The sequence below is a fragment of the Thermobia domestica genome, chromosome 9, assembly GCF_964235325.1.
Source record: "Thermobia domestica chromosome 9, izTheDome1.hap1.1, whole genome shotgun sequence".
Classification (NCBI taxonomy): Eukaryota; Metazoa; Arthropoda; class Insecta; order Zygentoma; family Lepismatidae; genus Thermobia; species Thermobia domestica.
Genome location: NC_137462.1, coordinates 168,857,349 through 168,879,078, shown reverse-complemented (window position 1 = coordinate 168,879,078; position 21,730 = coordinate 168,857,349).

The following is a 21,730-nucleotide window of genomic DNA, read 5'->3' as shown; positions in this document are numbered from 1 at the left end:
ATATGATTACCATTTGTTTGTTTGTTTGACTAGAGAGCTCGGTGGATTAGTGGTAAAGCACTTCTATTGGGATCCCTGGTTCGAACTCCGCTCAAATAAGATTCTTGTCGACAACATCGTGCTCAGATTTTCTCAGGGTACTCCCGTTTCCTCCCACATGCTTATTTCACTAACTCTTCCGCCTTAATCGTCGTCTTCCTTAGTCTAAAGGATATAAACGTGGGACGTTAAGCTCAAAGATTTCAATTCATTTTGTTTGACTAATCTTCCTTTTGTACTAGACAGGGTCGATGATACAAAACCTACAACTTAACGTTGGATCTCAACCAAATACCCTCCACAGGAAGATCAAAACGGTACTTTATTCAGAGAAAACATTCGATATTTATCTCTCTTTTCTTATCCACAATTTATTCTGTGAAGGAGAAGGTATATATTTATTTTAAAAGCGTGGAGATAACATATAATTTCAGTGTAGGCTTTTCCTTGAGGAACTGCTTAAAGTATAATATACAAACATTGAAACATCAAAAAAGAAAGTATGGAAAATAAAGCATGGAGAAGATATCCAAGGGTTTCAAGATTATATTGCCATCCCAGGTAAAGTTGTCATGTTCAATCGTTGTGAAGTAATGAGATGTAAAAAAATACTGAAGTTCTTATCTACTGAAGTATTGAAAATGTTCTTACAATCTGTATAAATATAGTTCAATTTCAAGTATTTACCTAAACTTTGCTAGATTTAAAAGACTCTGCTGTATCCATTGACACCACTATTGCAATATTGTTCTAATTGACATTTACGCTTCAAAATGTTGTGACTTTTGAAGACAATAGGTTATACGTAGGTTAATACTCTTGAAAAGCATTATACACTACATAGGATGTCAGCTGTAATATACTAAAAAAGAAGTGATGGAACAGAAATAATTCTGTAGTTTGAAGAGTACCAATGTGAAAAATGATGTTTTTCAGGTTGCTGAAAATGTCGCGACAGAATTTTTTGTGGTAAAGACATTTATTTTTGGAGATCTTGCTGTCGAGTTCTTTTGGGAAATTGGCAAAAGATGATCAAAGAACGTCTCACATGTAGCAGAAATGGTGAAAGAACCCGAAAACGAAATTGGTCAAAAGAAGATTCATCAACAGAAAGAGAAGTATACGACAAACAGACAGAAGAGAGAGAGAGAGAGAGAGAGAGAGAGAGAGAGAGAAAGTGAGAAAAGAAAAGAGAAATGAAAACAAGTCAGTGGCTGGAAAAGAGTCGGATTTCGCCGCCATCCCAAGCTGGAGGAGGGATCTTGGTAGTGAACGAATGACAAGTGTCTGTCCAGGTGTTTAGGCCATCGGAGCATGTACAAGGGATGAGAGAACATTAATTAGATCCTTCCTCGCTGTTCGAGGTGATGGTGTGGGCTAACGAGCACACATTAAGCTCCTCCATTTGTCCTTCTCTCCATCCCCTTCCTCCAACCATGATGTGACACTCTCCACCTGTTTGTCGGGATTTCGAACCCGTCTCTTGCTCAATGGAGTGCAAGGGCCCCTTAGTTTCAGATGTGTGAGGTTCTGACAGTAACATTTTTCTTCTAGCAATGCGAATTTCACGTACATAGGCTTTATTTTTTTCAGAAATGAGAGACAGTTTGAAAAATGACTAATCAGGACGTGGGTAGGAGATAAAAAATGATACAAACACATGTGCACCACAATATCCACAGCGCTTATAAGATTACACATAATTGCATTTCATGATGTATGAGTCCATGCAGCATGGTCAGTGTGATTTGGAACGTAAACTTCCCTGCGTCTCCAGTTTTCATGTAAATAAGATGGGTAATTCGTAATATTTTATATAATGTCGATCATTATACATATTTGTATTACTTAAATGAAATAATATTTTTCTCTCAAGAAAGAATAAGTAAAGTTAGGTATTAATATTATGCTAGCACTAACTTTTACAATTCATGTGTTTGTGTTCAAAACGCAGTATTTTAATCTACGTATTAACATATTGTACATTAAGTTAAGCCAAATATTTAGTATATTCTTATTTGACTTAATTTAAACAAATGTGAAAAGTGAAACTAGAATTCGACTATCCACGATATTGTCAGCTCAAACTTGACTAACGAAAATTGCACATTGTCTGTGGTATTAATAAACCAAAACGCATTTCTTAAACTAAATATACTTTAATTTCACATTTAGCTACCTTTAAATAGTAACCAGATGTCGTTGTTCTGTCCTAGAGCACTTAACTCTGACGCAAAGAATTCTTGATTCGGTCCTAAGCCCTTTGTAGCCAATAACATTGTGCCGTTGAATTACTCGAGATACTGTTTTTTTCTCCTATTCTTTCCACCAATCTTAATACTTGTATTAATAGTCAAACTCCAAATGTGTGAAAATTATACTCTTATGTTCTTTAGTCCATTGCTTTCAATTGAAACACGGTAAGTAGTGGACCAAAGGAGTCTATTAAACAAAGAACAAATGAAGAAAAAACAAACCTTCATATACGAGAAGGTATCGAAAAGTTCATGCAATCACCTAGAAGAAATCCAATCTGAAGAACTCTAACATTATTGTGGAATTAGTCCATCTCTACGTGGCCACCGTGCCTAGCGAAACTTTTTGCCAGCGGTTCTTCACTTTTTGTAAGCTCGTTTTGTAAAAGTGTGCAGTTTGGCTTTGAAACCACAGTTCATTCTCAGAAATGACGTCATTTCTACTGTCAAAATGGTGTTCTGTGAGTGGACGCTTTATTTCCGGAAAGATAAAGAAGTCACTTGGTGCTAGGTCCCGTGAGTTAAGCTAAGTATGGGACAATATTTTATATCCTATTTCCATTGCCTTCATTATTGATGCATGGCCGGAATGAGCTGGTGCATTGTCTGCCAACAGCAGGATCCCTTTTGTGGTCAATCCACGACATTTCTTCTTCAGTTAATCTCGCAACTTAGTCAGGAGATGGGGATAATAGATACTAGTAATAGTTTGCCCCTGTTGTAGGTAATCTGTCATGATGACTCCTTCACAGTTCCAGATTATGGAAAGCATAACCTTGGCTTCAGACTTATGCACTCGTACCCTTTTAGGGGTAAGGGAAGAGGGGTGTTTCAATTGTTTGTTCATTTCCTTTGTTTCTGAGTCATAAAGATAAATCCAACTTTCATCAATTGTCACCAGTCTGTCGAAAAATTCCTCTTCACCCACCTCACGGCGATGCAATATTTATCTTGCAACATACTCGCGATTTCTCTTCGGGAAAGGTGTAAGCAGTCTTGGCATCCACCTCGCTAACACTTTCTAAAGATATAGCTGCTGATGAATTGGTATTCCAGGCAGATCCATAACTCATACCTGTTGCACACATAACACTTTCAATAGCTGTCCTCCTGTCTTCTATTATGATCTCAACTTTCTCCGTCAAGGCATCATCATCAGTGAAAGATGGTCTTCCAGATATAAAGGCGTCCGTGGTGGTCGTGTGTCCAGTTTGGAATTGCCGTTTCCACTTGGATACCATCTCATTTCATAGACTTTCATTCCCATAGACTTTTTTCATCTCTTCGTGGATCTGCTTTACTGACTTTCCCTGAAGATGGAGGAACTTAATATCACTCCGTCAGTCATGCTTGTCATAATATCACCTTCAGTGATTTACTTTAAAAAAAAAGTAGTTGTTCTAACGATTCCAGAATTTGCTTGGTTAACCTACAAGGACCTTACTATGAAATGTATGTTCGAGGGGGGCATAGTTCGTCACCTTCTAGGAGCGTTTTTGATACTCCCTCGTATTTTGCGTTTTAAAATTTGGCCGCATTCTTCTTCACTTACATTTTGAACTTCCATTTCCTCCTTCAGCTGCATCCATCATACACAATTTACCTTTCTCAACTTATATGGCAAATTACATTTTGTAATTTGACGTCTCATGGTTATCTGCATTAGGTTAAAGAAGACAGATTATTAATGGAATTGAATGATTGTGAAATTATTTTTTAGTGTCTTCCAAGGGAACTGAACTCTGGACCGCGTGTGCCAAAGGCACAATCACTAGTCACTACAAGGAGCGCCCAATATGGCATAAATGAGAGACGTTCAATTAAAGATTTCATTTCCTTATTTCCATGGATTGTTCATAATCTCCTTTAAAGAATTATACTTATTATGCCGTTCAGAGTCATTACATGGAAAAGGTGTAGCTTGAACGTAAACAATGAAATGACTGATAGAATGAAATTTCCAATTTAAAAAGTCCTATATTTATGCTCAATAGTCTAAAGGAGACGAATGATTAATGATTATGAAATAATTGGTGGAATGAGAATGAGAGAGGGAACATGAGAACCCTGAGGAAACCCACTTACACGATGCTCTCCATCATACAAATTGACCTAGATCGAAACATGGACTACTCGCATCAGACGCAAGCACTTACTCTCTGAGCCACCGTTCCCACTCTCACATAAAATTACTGATTAATAGTGATCATTCTCAAATGCAAGCCTGTCTCTTTTGTAATAGTATGCATATAATTTACCTCTACGTTCTCCATCGAAGTACCACAACCATTTTCTGTGCTGAGTTGACAGCTATTTTAATGTCGACGTCAGGGTTATGTGAAGCGTAGACCTAGAGCTTAACGAATTCGAAACACACGAACTCCCTCTGGGGAAAGAGCCAAGGTTCTCCCAAGGCCAAGAGCGTGTATATTAAGTGTCCCAGTGTTCTCAGGTGGTTAATGGGTATGCTTTCCATGTATTTTTTTCCCACTAGGGCACATCCTCGGATACAAACCCGAGTAATGACTTGAAATAGTTTCACTTCTCATGCAGCCTCGGCGCTGAAAACCGACTTAAACTTCCAATCAATCAAGCAAAAAAGAAACACACAATTGGTTTGAACTACTTTTCATAGAATAACGATGTATGCACTATAATTTAAGTCAATTTATTTTATTCCTTTATTCTTCATTTCTTCACGTAGCAGGAGCATTCTGTATGTCAACTAATAAACAAATACAGTACTTGGAAGTTTCGTACAGTAAATCTCGACTTTTCTCTCTATCCTCATCTCTTTTCCCTGCAGAGATACATTATTTATCTCTCAGACAGATAATATAAGTCTTTTTCTCTGTTTGGACATGTTTCAAATAAAATAATTGGAAACAATCTTTTACTTTCATTACGTCTTTCTCCAACTTTCCAATATCGTATTACTTCACTTGCTTCAGAAAATCTAATTGAAGTTGTTGTCCATATGATACATAAATCTTATAGATGTTTACATTCAGTTATATTAAAATAACTTTCTCGTAATATCACATATGATTTCATGGCATTTTTAATCCGTAGTTTTTCCATTAAATCGGTGAGTGATAAAGAAAACACACACACACACAAGTACATTCCGTAACACCTTACTTTTGTAAAACGAAAAACAAAACAAATTACCTGAAATATTGGTCTTTATACAAATACGTATATTTGTGTGGGTATACAAATACGTATATTCGTGTGGGACATTTGTAGAATATGTTAAGACATTTGATTTTTCAAAATTACCACAAAAGTAATGAAATTCGATATTTAGTTATACAGAAATTGCTTTTGAGAAACATTCTTCTCTATTTTTGGAATATTCTAGTTTTCCTACGCATCGATTCAATTAAAAAAGTAAGGGTTAATAATGCTTTGCTATATGATTCTTGTTTCGAAGATTCTTTATGTATTCATCCATAGCGTGAATCAAAGATTATAGGCACAGGTAAGAATAAAATTAAAACCACAATTAAAGTACAATATAAAGTAATTTTAATGTAGTGTATGCATTCAAATAGCACAGAGAGGAGAAATAAGTCGACTTTGGACGTACAAGGAACAAGATTTATTATAATATTGTGCTGTGTACTTTGGAATTCTACTTACATGACGTAGCTCTATGGGTTCATTACGTCAGTAAAGCAAGGATAAGGTATCCAGTTCTGTTAGGAGTAATTGGAAAACATATATGAGAAAATTGAGGAAATTTAGAAGCACGAGAATGAAAAGAGAGATTGAGAATTAAGAATAAGTATGTCACGAATACAAGAATGGAGGAACTGCGGCTTCATTTTCAGGAGTTCCCCTCCTCCCAATGGTTTATGACGCACCTCATCAGACGTTCTCCCCCTGACATGTCCTCTCTCCAAAATAACAGAATTGTTTGAAATTAATAATTATACATTACAATAATTACTGATAATGTATTTTTCTTTGACCACCATCTTGATGTTCTACTGAGAATCCCAGCTTTGTTCAATTTGGCGCTTGTCTCATTTGGTGAACGTATATCTTACTTCTTAATTTCCAGTAGGTTTACAATGTCATTTTTCCCTACCACGCTAAAATTTCAATAAACATTTTTGCATCAAGTGACACTCCATACCATTTGTAATATTTATAAATAGTGTTGGCTTCGAGACGAGACAGGATGAAACAATTAGAAATTGCTCGTCTCCTGGGCAACTCTATTCATAAAATGAGTAAAGAATAAAAATATTTATAAAGCTATTTTTAAAAATTTTATCATTTCATTATTTTTAGAAGCAAAGAGTCTACGTGCTCAAGTCAATGCAAGAACAATTTCACTTATTGTAGATATAAAGTAGGAAATCCTCGTCTCTGCGTCAATAGTGCGAGACTTTAAACAAAAATACTAGATCTATAAAAAATTTGAGTTTTGAAAGCTGTTGCAACGCTACCACACTTATTTGGAATCCGCAATGTAACGACTGCTAACCAATCTATAATGGCACAAATTAAACGGAAACATTGTAGATCCAACACAGCGGCCGGCTTCTAAAGGGGTCAAACATACCTAAGAAACACCAATTATTTTTCTTACCTTTCTTTCACTCCTAACGATAACGTTAACAGAACCTCTTTCATTTAAAATTATCAGGTGAAGCAAAAGAACAGAATATATGGTTGAAAATTCGAATACTAAACTCACATAAACAATTCTATAATTTTATTTTTAATAACTCTAAATAGAGTTGAGTTGATTTTGAGTTTAACGTCCCGTTCAGCAGCGAGGCTATATGAGACGTGGACCTACAGATTAACGTGGAATCCGAACCACATGAGCTCCCGCCGGGAATCGAACCCGGGCCTCCCACGCCAAAGGCGCGTACGCTAACCGCTTAGCCACGGAGGAGCTCTAACTCTAAATAGAATTTCAACAATAACAACAATTTCAAATTTCATTAACGAGCAAAATTCTAATTTCATAAGTAACTTGAATTTCCTTTGAACAAAAGGAGCTCAACAAGTTAAAAATTTATACTTTAAAAAAATTTTTCGATTAATAATTCTCATCCTATTCGAAATACAATAACCAATTAAGATTAAGTTTCCTTTTTCCACAATTTTATTCAAATTATATCAACCAAAAGCAACCAAAAGTCAGCCTTCAATGGTTACACAAGTTTACTTTAGAATAGCGAATCTATGGAAAATTTCTCAGAAGAAAAAAGGAGAAAGAGAAAAAGAAGATAGGACAAGACTAGTCGAAATTCTTGAGTGATACTGACACGGATGAATTAATCACATAGATTCTTTTAAAATTATTGCTTTTGAGGCGCCAAGTAGTGGAATGCTGTTTCAGTGTTATACGGTACAAGATGAGATCTGAATATAAAATGGAGGAAAGGCGACGGACTGCAGAAATTCGATTCTTCGATTGTTCTGTAATTCTATTTGTAAAACAAAAACATGTCAGTTTGTGAGTAACGTTAATTTCTAATAGTACACAGTTAAGGTAATAGATGTCGCTACCTGCCTTCCTCATGCTAATAGATGCCGCTAGTGTGAAGACAATTTTAAACTATTATGAGGATTTAATTGCAGCTTAACCCTTCCTGCTGATCTAGTTGCTAGCGCGTGTGAATTTGGTGTACGTGGTCCCGGGTTTGATTCCTTGTGGGAAAGCACAAAAAGTTCAATTTCACAATTATTCGTTTTCGTTATTCATTCATCTCCTTAGCCTAATGGGCATAATTATGGAACGTTAATTTTAATTTTTTTTTCATAATTGCAATTTAATAATTGTATTGTTTACTTATGTCAAAATGGATAATGATGATAACAGAATATAAACGTACTTCGCAGTTTATCATAAGGACAAATAAAGACTTAGAGTTTGTTTAATTAAGCAAGATTTTTACCTGTAGAATACAGGAGGACGAAAGCTTCAGCGCAACAACTAGTGTTTGTAATAAAGGGTGTTGAGTATTGCAATTGGAGCCGTTGCATATACATTATATTACATTTAGCATAGTGGAATTATCATAACATGAGAATTAACATAGAGAATATTTTATTTGTAAACCTTATTGCAGCATTTTGTTACAAATTCACATTTAATAAACATACAACTTAAATTCCTGTTTCTCACACAACTTACAGAAATGTGAAAATTACGGTTGAACTTGTTGCTAACGTGTTTTTGAATTTAATTTATATCTTTCATGTTGCTATTCATCATGTGAGAAGAAAGGTAAGACGAGTTCTTAACACCAAATATATTCTTAATATTATACGAGCCTAATTAAGGAACAATTTATCTAGCACAAGCATAAACAAATGAGGCAGCATTTCGAAGCCGTTTTATCTCTAATGCTATAAAGTGTAGAATTGGACTTTTTGGGGGGTTGAAGTGGATTGTTAATGTCCTGTGTTAAGGCAATAGAGAAGACTTATTCCGCTGGTGTCGTTTCCCGTATTAGAAAAATGAAGCTAAAATGTTGAGCAAGCAATAGCATTGTAATGATGTGATACAACTAAATTCCATCACTTGTAATTTCAAGTATTTACAGCTTTCAATAGTTCATCACATCAATAGCTTAACATAAATAATCTTTGCATTATAGTAGCATCATATTTTCACGATACAATCGAGAACTTCGGAAAAATGTAAGGAGGTAACAGTATTGCAAATTAGGATAATCTGAGAAACAAAGTAGAATTGAACATTTTTAAAGATATACAATTACCTACAGGTCTAAGCTACCTCGAGGTCTCTGAAACTTGATGATACAAGGGTTTGTGTAAAACGCAATGAGGCCATTTTTAGTGACGCGACTGTACATCGGAGCGCACTCGCTCGAAGCCGGTTCAATGGAAGGGGAAGTAAGCTTCAAAACAAACCTAGTCTCAGTGTGCTGACATCCGAAAAACTCAATTTTGAAGCATTTTAGTGATTTGTGGTGATATCTTCAACACATTTTGCTCCCGAATTTGATCTCTTTACTTTTTATATAAACCCTGTAAAAGGATTAGATTGAATGGATTGCATATCTGTGCATATTCAGCAGCGAGGTTGTGTGAGACATGGAACCAGAACTTAAAGTAAGATCCGAACCACATGAGCTTCAATCGTGATGAGAGCGATCCCCTTCCTTGGCCACGGTGTGAAGAGATATTGCGCCAACACTCCAAAAAGAAAAGATTAAAAAAAAATAAGATATGATATTAATTATGAGACCACCATCTTTTAAGTGAATACTGTTTTTTTAAACTATAAAGGTTATTTAAAATATCTGGACATAAACGAAGTTTCAGATAGAAATCTTAAAGATAAAATATGTACGAAATGATCAAAAATAGACTTGATTCTCTTTGTGTCCTGAACGCGCCAATTGGAGGTATATCATCTTTAAAGTGGAGATGCTTTTATAGATTATTTAAGCAACACTGTACATTATAATCTTATATTTAAAGAAAATGCTCAAAACTTTCTATTGTCCTCATAACTGAAATTGAAACATAATGAATAATAGAACCTTGGTAATAACTTGTTGAATATCAATTGTAATTCTTAAAATTTCTTTTGAGGGGGAAATTGCCATCTCAGAAGTAAGAGAGAAAGCAAGAAGCAGCCACGTAGGCCTGGAGCAACGTCGCCGTAGTGTGAGTTGTTGAGCGTCACAACGTTTAAGTAAAGCGGTTCAGTGGGAGGAGAAAAGTTGGTCAATATTTTGCTTCTGCCGTCGCCGAAAGATTATCGAGACCGCAACTCGCTCCGTTCTTTCTCCTCTGGCAATCTGATCCTTGCAATTTAGGATAGAACCAAAAATCCCTTTCTTATTTTAGAAAGCAAAAGATATGGGAGAAAACATACACTATATTACTACGCAGCCTTTGTTTGCCGTGTCATGAATCAGGTGAAGAGATGTTATACCCCGATATTTTGGCCTTTTCTTTCGAGAACGCTGGGCATAAATCTGTCACACAATGGATGTTATAAACTTTTCAATTAAAGACGACAGATATTGAAATTCTTTTTTATATTTATTTATGTTTATTTTAACATTTGATAAAGCGCTGCAGCTTTAACTTACCAATACTCCTTACTTTTTCTATTTTAGTTTCACACCTCCAAGGTCAACTATTATTTTTAGAATTAGAATGTTAAATTACTTTGTTGATTTTCTTTTATCTCCTTACAGCACACTAACATACGAAGCAGTGCTGAAAAGTTCTTGACTTTCACAAGAAAAAGCAGAGATAGACGTTTGAAATTAGACAAATTGATTCGCTTGTGATGCTGCAGCATTTCAATATTTCAACTTTTGCAAATAAAATTCCTTTGGCTGGTCCTAAAACCAGATCTCTGCAGTATATGTGACGTCAGGAGTGTTCTCAAAATGATGTTCCTTGAGGTGTTTCTTCAAATGTGGGAACAAATGATAATCAGAGGGAGCCAGATCAGGCGAATAAGGGGTGGCGGACTAGTTGGAATCCCAGAGTTCAATTTGGCAGCTACAATAAGGGACGTGAGAGTTGGAAAATGTTGTGCAAAATGAGAATCCCTTTAGACAACTTTCCGTTTTGTCTTAATTACCTTGTCCAACCGGTTCAATAGGTTAATTTGACACTCTCCCATGATACTAGATGTTTATTCAGAGATAGGTATTCCATCATCAGAATACCATCTTTATCCCAGAAAATTGGAACCATAACGTTCTTTGCTGATTTCTGGATGCGGAACTTCTTTAACCACGGAGAACGTGAGTGGCGCTACTTCATAACTGATCCCTGATTTCAGGATCAAAGACACGGAGCCAGGTTTCACCACTAATTGGGACAAAAATTCTGGGAATCAGACTCAAAACGGCCAAGACTTGGATGCTTCAACTCGTTCTTTCTCCTGATCACTGTTGAGAAATTTCAAAATTTGTGTATGTACAGTATACAGTTGATAATGAAACCAACATCATTTCGTGAGATATTCAGTATTTGGGTTTTTTGTTTTCTTTTTGCTGGGCGATGGGCGGTGATAGACTATTTATCGGGAATTTGACGGGAGGGATGTGAAGGAAATGTAAGTGAAAAGATGGCTAATGCAACACGAATTATAAAAAACAAAATTTCCTTCAGCTTTATTTATATAATATCTTCAAGACTGATATTAAGAATTAAAGCTTTTTCTGGTTCTTAGATTACTTCGTCCAGATCTTAAATTCAGCCTTGTGCATAGGTGTACTCGGTTAAGATGAAGGAGCACTAGGCTCAAGGTTGAAAACCACTGTTCAAGACGACGGTAACGTTCATGGAGATGATATTGAGACATCTACTTAAAGGTTGAATTTATCCATCAGAGATGTCAACAAAATATTCAAACGCACAAGGCAAAAATGTAGATATATGACATAAATCTTTTAATATATCTTGTCAATATTTCTGTACATCATATAATAGTAATGAAAAATCTTAGTATTTATTAGACATTGAGTAAATTACTTTTAAAATGTGTACTGTAATTTGCTATGCAGTTGCGGATCATTTTTGATGGGTATCATATAAAGCAAAATCCTAATAATTCAAATTGTATTAAGTACATTGTACATCTATGTGGAAAAATTCAAAATAAATAACTTTATTTAATGTTTATTTCAATTAACATTATCATTCAACATTGTCAAAGTAAATATTCAGATTCATTAATTAAATTAGTGATGAACTTTGTTCAAACCTTGGATAATAAAGGCATCGTCATATCCTCCTACTGTGTAGGATTAGTCCCATTGCTGAGAATACATTTTAGAAAGCTGACAAGGAACATAGAAAATAAGGCAAATAAATATTCTCGTACCGTACGGAATTTCAAAGGAATTCAGTGAGGCTATACACAATGACCACTGAAATTGAGAAAAGCATTCCACAAAGACAATTGTCCTCACGTGTAGAAATCAGAAATGTTATGAGTATGTGGTACACAAAGCTGAGGTGGTCACAAGTCTAAGATTCTGTGGGTCGAACAGAACGACCGTAAATGCTCAAGGAACTTCGATTGACAGTTACAAAGAAATCTAGACAGAGGAACCCAGATGTTACATGAAACCATACATTGAAGCCGTTTGTCATCCGATGTCTGCAGAATACTTTTCCTTATCAATTTTTCCTTATTACCATGATAATACGACAAATTTTACACATGACAACTTCAATTCTAATATTACAGACGTCATAATTTTGTCATTGACAGTCTTTGTTACTCTTAAAACCAAAAGTTCAAATACAACAGTTTTGTTCATTTAAAATTCTCACCTTCTCAGTAATTAAAAATCATTTATACAGAGTGGTCCATAAGTATTAGTACAGTGGATTATTTTGGAAACAAACATGATTAAAGCAAATCTGACTACCGGAGGGCGGACTTGGGTAAAGGAGCTATCGATTGATGCATGCGTGGTGAATGGAGCCATCTTAATGGCCGCCATCTTGGATCCAGGTTATTTTTTTTTTCAAATAGGAAGGTAGGCATATGACGCATAAAAAATAACACTGTTTTTTTTTTTCAGGGGAATGCAGTCCCGCAAGCAGAAATGCGTTATCATGTCCCATTGTATCTGAATTTTTGTATAAAACCTTTGCTTTTTAAACTTAAGTGTGCATTTTCATTTAAAAAATAAATGCTCGGACACTATGATCTTTGATGCTGTTTTACAATCTTATTTATAATCTTACTTACAGTGTGAACAGAGGACATCCTACTTAAGCACATTCACTGTCTGAACTCAAATTTTCACTATCACTTTATATCAATGCGATTCCAAGATACACACTCCATTGTATACCTGAAAGTTTGCCACAAAAAGTGCGTCTTACATTCGAAAATGAAATGAAATCTTTGAGTTTTACGTCCCACGATTATGCCGGTTAGACTAAAGGAGACGGTAATGATGAGAGATGAGTGAAATGGTGGAATGAAGGAAGTGGGAGGAAACGGGAGAACCCCGAGAAAACCCACGAGTACGATGTTTGTCCACCACAAAGACCACACGGCGCGAGCTGGAATCGAACCAGGGACCCCAAGTACCGGAGGTGAACGCTCTACCATTGAGCCACCGCGCCCCCGTCTTACATTCGAGTATATACGATATCAACTTATTAAGTTTGTGCGAATGAAATGTTCACTCTGATGTCTGATGGAAGCTCACCTCAGCAACACGACACAGGGATGGACTAAGGTCACAGACTCTGTACACTTCCAACAAACAAGCTGAGGTACCCAGACAGTACGTAGTGCATTGTTGAACAGGGTCGTATGGAAGTGCACCATTGAGAACACATAATTGCGAGGATCTTTCTTTACGATTTCAAACTATATCATTGTATACTGTAAGCTACAAAGAGACAATAACAGTGCATTTGGGCTAGAAATGATAAGTGAACGCACAGATTGACGTTGGTTTGTCAAATTTCGTTTCGGTGATACACATTGCTAAATGAGTTCCATAGCCACCAACCAACATCATGTTCGGACGAGCTCCCTAGGAACATTGTAGAAGCACACTCTTGGAAAAGTGTTCGCGTCATTGCGAAAGAGTTAGACACTGTTGTTTGGCTGCTCCGTGCATCCGGGTGTCACATGAATTGACATCGGGAAACCAAAATCGGTGTCTGAATGTGTGCAGTACTCCGAATGAAAGGAATAACTGGATAAATTTCGGCATGAGGAGACCTGGATATGATTTTCTGTGAGAGCTCAGGTGGTCCGAATCCAATATTAAGTGTAGGTCCACGTCTTATATGGACTTGGAGTTAAACAGGACGTTAAACTCCAATTTAATTAACCAACCAACCATAACCAGGAAAGTTTCCTGAATTGCATTACCAAATTTGATTAAAACCGGATCTGATAAGTCAATTGTAAACGGACAGGACAGTTGTTGGATTTTTATAAGTCCAAGACGGTTTCTAAAATCTTTAGATATTGTTGCTGGTATGGTGGTTTACGGTGTTGTTGATCGCTCAAGACTTTTCCGTCGAGGCGATGCCATCACTGCGAATCTTACAATGCTGAACTCCATGAAATGCATCGATCCTTGACTGCAAGCATCAATAAATGTTCAAGAGACATGATATACGCACGTTGCGCAACAGTTGGTGTACAAATGTCGCTTAAAAATCATTGTACATTCTCCATAAGTTGCAGCATGAAAACCTTTCTTATCCACTGTATTCTTGATATATATCCCATCGACTACCGGCATTTGGAGCACTTCTTTGGAGGGAAGATTTTTCCCTAATAAACGGGAATACAACATGCAGTTGAGGCCTTCTTAGCATCACAGAGTCCAGACTTCTTTCGTTGGCTGAACGGTGAAAAAAGTGTGAGATTGCTTACGGAGACCATTTTGATTAACTATATATTGTAATTTCCATTTTTCTTTCTTTTTCTTTTTTTTCTTTCTTAGTTTTTTTGTTGCCTTTGGAATAACGCACCATGGTAAGACATTTCATTTGCACCAACCTAATAGTTAAGTCAAAGAAGAATGATAAGAATACGTGGTTCAAAACTTTTTCAATAGATTTGTAATTAAATGAGTTGGGAGGAACCTTTAAAATCACTGCTTTAAGTAGTTATGTCATTCAAATCAGTGATTTCAGATATCTACACCATACTTCATTTTATTCGAATTTAGAGTTTTTCAACAATATATACTAAAATAACTGCTTTGAGAAACTCTCTAATCGCTTTATATGTATCCCACTTGCCTTAGTAGATAAAAATATCAAGATAGACATTAGTCTCCATATATATATATATATATATATATATATATATATATATATATATATATATATATATATATATATATATCCTTCATATTCTTTTATTATCAATAACTTCGAAACAGATTGTGCTATTCTCGTTTCTGTGTTTTTCATTCTTATGCAACATCGTGGTTATGAAGAACGGGACCTATAGTATTAACGTCAGCTTTGAACCATAACCGAAACTTGAAGATTTTGCAGTTTTACTGATGCACACATCATCACACAGGATTAGCCCTCACAATATAGGACGTTCTACTGCACGCTATCTAGCCTTGAAAAGAATTGGATTACAAGGTCACCCATTGACCTAGGCTAATTCAGTTTTCTTATTGTATATTGTAAAGTTCTGCTTAATGCAGAAAGATAGAATAAATCACACATACACAGGAGTAGATTTCATCCACTACCAATTTTATTACAAAATTCCCTGTTATAAACAGTAAAATACAGTTCAATATAAAAAGTATAAATTTATCTAATAACTAGTACAAATAGGTAACACAAGGCCCAACAGCCTAGAAAAGGATCCTCACAGAGTTCTACGTAAACTAAGTTGGGTGGATTTTAAATTCTCAATGCTTTACGCAAAGTTCCACGGTCTGCTGAGGTTAGGAACTTCACCATGCTCCAGGCAAGCAAAGTCGACTGGATAGGAGATCTTAGAGCTCCAGGTTCCAGGCTTGGGTTAGGTACATCTTAAAGCTTCAGACAAGCTGAGAGAGTGGAGTTGAACAGTCAAAGACAGATACAAGATGTGAAAAAGTCCTGGTTTTATACCTGCTCCAATGTGCTAATAGTGCTAGTGGTGTCTCTGTCATATACCACTGTAGTAGTTTGTAGTAGGACTCATGTTGTGTTCTTTATAAATACAAGCATCTGTTGAGTGTTTGTAAACAGAGACATGTGCGGGATATTATAATATAGAGAGCAGACTTTTCCAACTGAGTGCCTTATGAAATCTTTGATTGCTGTTTTGATTCAGAATAAATCACACGGAGATTGAAAGGAACAGACAAATAACGTGGCATTTTTTTTAAAAAAAAAGAAACAGTGGGGACAGACAAACAAAAACAGTGATAGCATAGTCAATAATTTTCAACCGATACTATTCGTAGATTCATGATTATGTGAAGGTTTAGTCCACGCAAATAAAGATAGTAGAGTCATATTTCAAAAGCACTTAACAACCTACTTCTTCTTTTTTTTAATACTAGTACACTTCTTTGCTCTGCAAGTTGAACACAGAACCTTCTGATTTCAAATGGAAACCATTATTTAATTCCATGGTCTGTTTCTTGACTGTACTAGAAAAAGACAAGTCAAGAAGAACCGAAAAAAGAAAGTTTGAATGTCCCAATATGCGAAGTCCAATACAAACATAACGGTTATTATTTCTGGCTGCGAATCCTGCCAAGAATGGATGCTACACGTCACCCTCGATTAATAACGGTTCTTCATTAATTTTCAGTTTTCCCTACCTCACGCCTGGAGATACGACCAACACTTCTTTCATTACTTGTCTCAGTAATTTAAGATCCAGTCACAAATATATCATTGAAATTCGCATTGCACATGTTCATCTGATATAATTAGATTCGCTAAATGGATTTCGTGACACTTTAGCTTTCAACAGAGCGGAATAGAAGATCTCTTTAACGACATTTTCTTTGAAGGGTAACAATTCTATTACCTTCTTTTACCTTTGCCAATGATACTCAATGCTACATTTTCTTTCAATGATCCATTGCATTTTGCATCTATGTCACATCCATGTGTTGATTCCTAAATCACTGTTTAGTGTCAAATATCCATAATTTTTATTTGACTGTAACTATGGTGGTTTACTTGATACTTCAATACTTCATATTTATAACTATTATTTTGTCTTTTACTAGACAAATATTCGGACCCAAGAGGAACGGGTATGGAGAATGGCGGAAACTTCATAACGAGGAACTACATAATTTATACGATTTACCAAACATTATCAGGGTCATCAAGTCTAGGAGGCTTAGGTGGGGAGGTCATGTAGCTAGAATAAAAGAAAGTAGAAACGCTTTCAAAGTCCTGACTGGAAGGCCAATCGCAAAACGATCATTAGGAAGACCTAGGCGCAGATGGGAGGACAATATTAAAATGGATCTCGCAGAGATAGGAATACAAAGTAGAAACTGGATCTAGTTGGCTAAGGATAGAAGTCAGTTTAGAGGTTTTGTGAACACGGCATTGAACCTCCGGGTTCCATAGGTCATAGAGTTAGTCAGTTAGTTATTTAGTATTTTCTCTTTTAAATTTAAGCTATTATAAAAGCAAAGAAAGTCTTATCATTTCAGTCCCACATTCCGAAAAATGAATGCAATGAATTCGTTTGTAAGTATCTGGAGGATACTAGCATTCACATTCATTAATGAAACGAAACAATTTGAATTTTTAAAAATGGTTTTTCTTCAGAATTTCATACTGATATTTAGTCTTTCAAACACAAGCACGTTACTGATAAGCGAGAATCGAAAATTGCATTGTACTTGAAAATGACACAGATTGTGTTGCTGATTTGATTTTAGTTTAGCGTTCCTTTTAGCGGCGAGGCTATATCAGACCTTGACCTACGAACGTAGGATCCGAATCACATGAGCTTCCGCCGGGAATCGAACCGGGACATTCCACGCCAAAGGTGCGTACGCTAACAGCTTAGCCACGAGTGAGCTCTGCTGATATTTAATAAATCAGTACATATCATTAATTTTGTTGTTAGAAAGTCATTCTTCATTTACTAAAGAAAAATTTAAAAATTGTACTTTTTCTGATATATATATGTTGTTTCTTCGTGCTTCAATTACTTTCTTGAAGCTGATTTTCGACATTAGCAATCCCTCCACAACATGTAAATATTTAAATAAGCAAAAATAAATAAATAAATAAATAAAAAATAAAGGAAGTAGCTCTGTGTTCCAATTAAAAATTCTGCTACTATCTTCAATATAGGTTAAAGGAGAGGAGCGTTTAATGCAAAATTAAATTAAATTAAATGAGATTTCTAGTTTAACGTATCGTGGTTACTCGCTGTAGGGTATAGAAGACTTATGATTATAATTGGAAAAATAATGTAGGAGGAAATTCGAGAATCCTCAGAAAACCCATTGACATGATGTTGTCCACTACAAATTCATTTGGTTTAGGGTGGAACCAGGGATCCCTAGCATCAGAGGGAAGCTCCGTACCACCGAGCCACCGTAGTTGCAAATTGATAATGATGATAAGCTGGTGAGTGCGCAGAAAAGGAGTAAACCCGAATAATTTTCCAGACTTAATGTTTGCCACCACCAGAAGAAAACACGTCTTGAAATCATACCAGGAGCTCCTTGCTTCAGAGAAAAGAACTTCACTTTTAGATCGCAGTGTCCTTAAAGAAATATTAGCACATAAACTGTTACAAATCCATTAAACGGACTGAATGTATATACAATTGTCCGCATAAAAGTTGTCTTAACTAAGTTGCTCTTTTTGTTTCGTTCCTTGGTACAGTTCTGAATAGCAGTACATTTGTTTTTCACGAGAGTTCATGAAGAAGACAAAACTAACCTTGAAATAAAATACCATCCTTATCTTCTTAAGCACTTGACTATAAAATAGTGTGCCATGCGCGGGAGTTCTTCAACTCCCGCCTGCACATGGTTGGATAATTTAAAACTGGCTTCTGCTTATCTGAAATAAATCGCTTGCATAAACTGGCATTCAGAGAAATCACCTGCGCTTCACTACCTTTCTGCTGGCAAGCGTCCCAAGAGCTTTCTCCAGAATTAGATGTTTCGTCCCAGTTGCTAGGTTGACCGCAATTTTCTCTTTTGCTTTGGACAACCTTCCGCTCGATGCCCGTTCAACCCGTGAGAGAATTGGATTTTTTTTTAAAGAACAACAACAAAAACTCAACCAGCGTTGGGGAATGCTCTATTATGTTGTTTTCTATGTTGGTTAACTCAGTGGCGTCTCCATTCATAAATATCTAATGAACAATAGTGGATAAAATAGGGTAAATAGTTTGCATGTAAAAACATCATCTGTTTTAATTAAGATTTAGATTAAGATATAACTTATTTCATTGTTAATCCTTGCATAGTTTCAACGGGACTAATGGCGTGGACCCATAATTGAACTCTACAACGTAGCGTGGCTTATTCTATGAGGATTGATCTTGCATGTTGGTGTGTGCACTAACCAACTACGCTGGATTCAAGCCCCGGTTTGTGGGTCAGATCCCATATCATTAGTAAAAACCCACAGCCACGATTGTCGCTCACCTAATGACTACTTGGACTGCGATCAAGCCTACGAACCCTAGTACAAGAAGTGAGCGCTAGAATACTGACACATCTCAAGATAGGTAGATATTACAGTTATGGCAACTACCTTTCATTAAACAATGAAAAGTACGTAATGATATACGCTAGTTTTTATTTTATTTCGAGGTTAGAACTTGAAGAAAGTTTAAAAAAGAAATTTTCAGATGCTAACTAACTACTTTACGACTAAATAAATCAGCAAGTTTAGAGAAACAATAAATAAAAATGTCTAGTGAAAAGCAAAGGATAGTCCGATCGCAGGATTGTCATTATACTGAAAGCAATGAGATCCAACTTTAAAGCTTAGGCACCAATTTCAACCACGCCTCTTTTATTAATCCTCTTCAACTAGAATTCTACCCATTGTGTAGCGATTACTTATTGTATAATTTGTGTTATAATTACTATAATTATTTGTAATGGTACGGGTTGTGATTTCCGAGATCCGTAACCCGACAAATCCACAGACATAATGAGTTAGTTAGAGCCCGAGATCCGCACAATTCCTATGCTTATGCAGATCTGGTAACCTACACAAACTCACGAAACTCACAGAAACTTGAAACACAAAATCGCGAGCCTACCTTGCCGCATTGGTATGATTCTAACAAGATATTATGCTCTTTCTATTTCGCTTATCTACATGGTTAATGCCCTAGCCTACCTTACTAACAGACGCCCCAGAGCTGAGTTCTCTCCGTCATCTGAATTGGAGCCTTACCACAATTTTGAACATGTTCCGATAGTGGTGGTTACTGCCCGTTTCTCTTCCAATACAACTCACACTCTGGAACTCAGATTCCTTTTCATTTTCTATCATGTTTATTTCCTCTTCTTTCTCCTATTACACAACTAGTGATAAATGTCTTTTGATAGATATCATCTACCTGTTACATTTCTATTATTTGATAGAAATTGTAACTGCAAACAGGAGAGAGACTCTAGAGTTTATTTGTTACTCTCTCACAGCAAGTACGTTCGTTTAGGCGCCTTTATTTAGTTTATATCCTACTATTTCGTACTATTTTATCTCATATCAATACTACGTAGTCTAGCTTCCAAAAAATAAAAAATGAAATGATTTTAGTGCGGACAGTACTATGTAGCATAGTTTCCAGGAAATAAAACACTTGATTTTTGTGTAGGTATTACTGCTTAATCTAGCTTCCAGGAAGTAAACACTTAATTTTAGTGCAGGCAGTACTACGTAGTCTAGCTTCCAAAAAATAAAACGCTTGATTTTGGTGCAGTCATTTCTAACTGGCGAAGGATTATGAGAAATAGATGGAGCAAACAAGGATTGGGTTCGAGATAAGAGAGTGCAATGAAACATGTGTTGACAGTAAACTAGTAATTATGAATGCACGAGTAATGTATCTGCAAAACCATCAACTACGATATTTGATGTTTTTGTTTGTCTGTCACAGTTGTCCATTCAGAACGCCATATTTCCTTCTTGCTTCTTTTCTTCTCTGCATGATTTACTGATAATGGGAGCATCAAAATCTGACGTTACAAAATACCCAGTTGGAAATGGCTTTTTTTTGTGGATTAGCAAAAAATTTCCTGACTTTTTTTTTAAAATCTGTATTGTACTTATTGCACTTATGGGTCTTCACGAGTCTGCACGATCACTGAGGCTGCTTGAAGTTTTCGTATAGTCAAACAATACTCAAATCGTGATCTATAGGTGAATTACAGAACCAAGATCCATAAAATTATTGCTCCATTGATCTGTTAGTTTGCTTGTAATTTGCTCAAAGTAATTTTGAGAAGAATGATTTAAACAACTTCTTAACAAGATAGAGTAACGTAAGAACTATTAAAAACATACAACAAGGAAATGAATATAGACAAAATTAAAAGGCGCTGCAGTAGTTTGCTCCTCTCTTTCATTTTCTTCTTATTCTTTCATTTAAATTAATTACATTTATTCAAATCTAAAGTCTACCTTCTGTTTTGGTGATGTCAGGATAATAAAGGAATGTTTTGGAATGATTAAGAACTTCCCAAGTTAATTACACACTTCCTACTGGCAAAAGGAAAAGAGTATGCATATATTTAGCTGGACAAAATGTTCTCTATCTCTCTCTCTTTAATCTCTATATTTTTTTTCAGTATTGTTGTTTCGAAGCTTGGCTAGGAGCAAATAAGAGAAGAAAGAGATGTTGCTGTTTATACAGAGAAACATTGTCCCATTTCATGAGACTGCTGGATCTCTGTTCTTTTCACTCTGTTTCATAATTGAATTTGTTACGAGAGTCAACGTCC